The sequence below is a fragment of the Ochlerotatus camptorhynchus genome, unplaced genomic scaffold (genome assembly GCF_037179485.1).
Source record: "Ochlerotatus camptorhynchus isolate MF236.1 unplaced genomic scaffold, CSIRO-AGI_Acam_v1.1 ptg000212l, whole genome shotgun sequence".
In the NCBI taxonomy this organism is placed as follows: Eukaryota; Metazoa; Arthropoda; class Insecta; order Diptera; family Culicidae; genus Ochlerotatus; species Ochlerotatus camptorhynchus.
The window spans coordinates 51,734-55,460 of NW_027040702.1; positions in this window are offsets into that span (position 1 = coordinate 51,734).

The window sequence follows — 3,727 nt, forward strand, 5'->3', positions numbered from 1 at the left end:
CATAGCCGTACGCTTGCATCTTACACTTAACTCCAATCATTAGGTTCTGTACAACATCTGACTGCAGCTTCTTCTGTACGGAAACCCACTTTTTCTTCATGTCTTCCTCAGATTTGACCTCCTTGGCATGCTTCCGTAGTGCCTGCTTCATAATAGCCCAGTATTTTTCGATGAGCCTTAGTTTCGGTGCGTTGGGGGGGTTCATGTACCATTCCAGGACAACATTTGAATAGTGGCACGAAGCTAGATCCGGCCAGAAGATCGTAGGGCCCTCGTGTTGCTTCAACAGAAGAAGCAGACGCTTCTGTAGACACCTCTTGAGGTAGATTTCCCCGTTTACAGTCCCGGTAGTCACGAACGGCACACTCCGTATGCCACATGAGCAGATCGCTTGCCAAATCATGTATTTCTTAGCTAACTTCGAAAGTTTCTGCTTCCTTACCTGCTCCGGAACATCACACTTGTGCTGGGTGGTGAAGAACAGTAGCTGCCGGAAGTCCACCTTGACGTAAGTCTCATCATCTATGATGAGACAATGAGGCTTCGTCAGCATCTGGGTGTACAGTTTCCGGGCCCGTGACTTTCCCATCGTATTTTTCCAATCGTCACGATTTGGAGCCTTCTGCACTTTGTACTTAAAGCTATGTCCATTTAGAATCTGGAATAATAAAATCATATGTATCTTGGTAACGGATTGACGTACAAAAAAGGTTAATAAATGAAAACAAAGGTAATTCACTGTACTTTTAGAAAAAAAAAATATCAATACAAATTATTTCTCTTTGTTTCTAATGAAAATTCACTCTTTCTTTTTTCCCATCAAACGCTGCACACCTCCGGAGTCAACTTCCTTGGCACATTTGTTCCACATTTTGGTCATCTGAATCGCGTCCCAAGCCGTTTTTCCACTTTTCTTAAGCTTCCGCTTCATTATTGTCCAAAATCTCTCGATGGGCCGGAACTGCGGGCAGTTGGGTGGATTTATGTTTTTATCGATGAAATCTACGTTATTATCGCGGTACCACTGGATGACTTCCCGGCTGTAGTGGCAACTCGCCAAATCAGGCCAAAACTTCACGGGACCTTTATGGGCTTTAATGAAAGGTAGTACGCAATTTTTGAGGCATTCTTCCTTGTACAGCTTCGAGTCCATCGTCTTATTCGTCACGAACACTTTGGTCTTTGCTCCGCAGCTGCATATACCTTGCCAAATTATCAGTTTTTTAGCAAATTTATTCATAAAAGCAAACTTAAACTTCGCAGGAACATCTCCTCGTGCCGTCGCCATGTAGAGTTTTTGGCCAGGAAGCTGTCCGAAATCCATTTTGACGTAGGTTTCATCGTCGAATAGCAGGCATCCTTGGTACTTCGTCAAAACCTGCTGGTAAAATTTCCGAGCTCGATTTTTGGTGACGAAACTTTGCTTCAGCGTTCTGTTTGGTTGCTTGCTGGCTCGATAAGAACGATATCCTGCTCGCAAACGAATTCTTCGAACAGTACAGCGAGCAGCAGCGTATTTTTGTGCGATTTCATTATCTGATAGTCCAGGGTTTGCTCTGACGGTTCTCAACATCTTCTGGTTCAATTTGCGGTCATATGTTCCACTACGACGCTTACCTTGAGGCACTCGATCCACGCTCTTTCGCTCCCTGAAACGTTCGAGCACATCATTCACGGTTGATTTGGAGATTTTCAACGTTTTTGCGATTTTTATTGCGGACCAAATTGGATTATCAACGTAGGTGTGCAGAATTTTTTCTCTCCTCTCGGCTTCTATCTGGAATAATTTTTGACTCACGGCACGAAACACCGTGAAATTTATACCACAGAAAGTGGGCGCCTAGGTAAACAAACCGCTGTAAAATAATTCTTGCAGCCGTCACTTTCTGTACCGCTGCAACACATTAAGTGATTCCGGATTCTAACTGGACAGAACTTTATGCTGTCCCTCCCTGTCCTCGGCTCTCTGAACGAAAGACTTGGACAGATTCAAATTTTTTGGCCAAATCCCTGACCGAAGCATTGGGATTCCACTTAAACGCTTTCACGACACGCTTGTGATCCTGATAACTGTTAGAACATCCATTCTGACCACATTTCTCCTTCCGTTCGATGCTCAGAGTTTCGCAGTAACGTTTAATCACACGACTCACCGTTGACTACACGATTCCGAGTTGTTCTCCGATGTTCCGATGAGAGAGTTGAGGATTTTCCAGGTGCTTGCGACAAATCAACGACGTTGCTTTTCGGGTGACGCCATTTTTTTCCAACTTTTGAAAAACTGACAGCGATAAAAATACAGTGTTAGCAATACACTCTAAACTACTTCTACCCAAACGTTCAAGAAAAAATACCCAATGGGTAGTTTTGTGGCAAGTATAATCATACTCTATGCCCAAGTAATAGTACGTTCAGACTACAGAGTTATAACATGTTATAGCGCTATCTTGATGGTGGTTTCTGTGTTGCAATTATTTGACAACCGTTATAACATGTTATAACTCTCCAGTCTGAACAAGGCAAAAGTCGAGATATTTTCTATCCTGAAAAATTCCTAGACCAGACCGGAAATCGAACGCAGCCACCTCCAGCATGGCCTAGCTTTGTAGCTGCACCTTTACCAACTGAGCTAAGGGAGTTTTCAAGCTTATCGGTATCAAATGTTTAAAAAATCGATATTTACCGGTATATACTATTATAATTAATTTTATATTTTTGCTGTTTGTGAAAATTGCAATTTTTTGACTAAAAACGGGAAATTTTCTTTCCAGAAGACATTGGAAGAAATTTCAAAATAATATTTGAATTTTCTTCTGAAGGAAGCCGACAAAACTTCTAAAGAAAGAATAAATAAGCTCTTCTGGTGGAAGTGCGAAAAACTTCTAGGAAAAGTCGGGAAAACATCCAGGGAACTTTTATATTATATTGAGAAAATTTTGGCCGAAATTTGAAGAATCTTTCGGAGAAAATCGGATAAAACATCCAGAGGAAGCCAGGTTCATTGTAGTTCTCTGAGCTTTCTTGGAATTCCCGGGCTCTTGAGTTTTAACAGAATTTAATGAATCTGTTTTTATTTTATTTGAACTTACCCATACAGATATTTAAACTTACCGAGAAACTTACCCTAAATTCTGAACTTTTCTGAAGTTTCAGATCTTCTTAAAAGTTCCTGAAATTTTCTTGAAGCTAATGGAACCGCAATAACACTCTGGAAGCATCCCTGAAGTCCCGATGGGTTAGAAAACAAACTGGTGGAAAAAGACGGAAGATCCTTTCTAGCGAAACTAGAAGAAGGGATGTCGAAATAACTTTCTGGTAGGAATCGAAAAAAAAAAACTAACTGAATTTTTCAGTGGAATGTTGGAAGAATCTTCTACGGGAATATTTAACAAACTTCAGGAAGAAAAAGGATGAACATTTTTATGGACTTATTTGATCACCGATTCCCAGGAATTACCAAAATGGGCCATCAGCTCTTGCTCGACTCCTGGGAAGCCAAAAAAAGGCGAAGAAATCGAAACATTAGTCGAAACAGTATAAAGCATAAGACATTTTATATATAAATATTTTTTTGAGCAGCTTCAAAAAATTTGAGATATTCAAAAAGATAGAGTTTTTCACAATAGTTTCCCCTGATAGTTCACCGTGGGCAGGCAATTATCAACATTTCTTCCACCACTTTTATTTTCGTTTACTGTCACAGAATGGCGGTCAATTTTCTGATTGC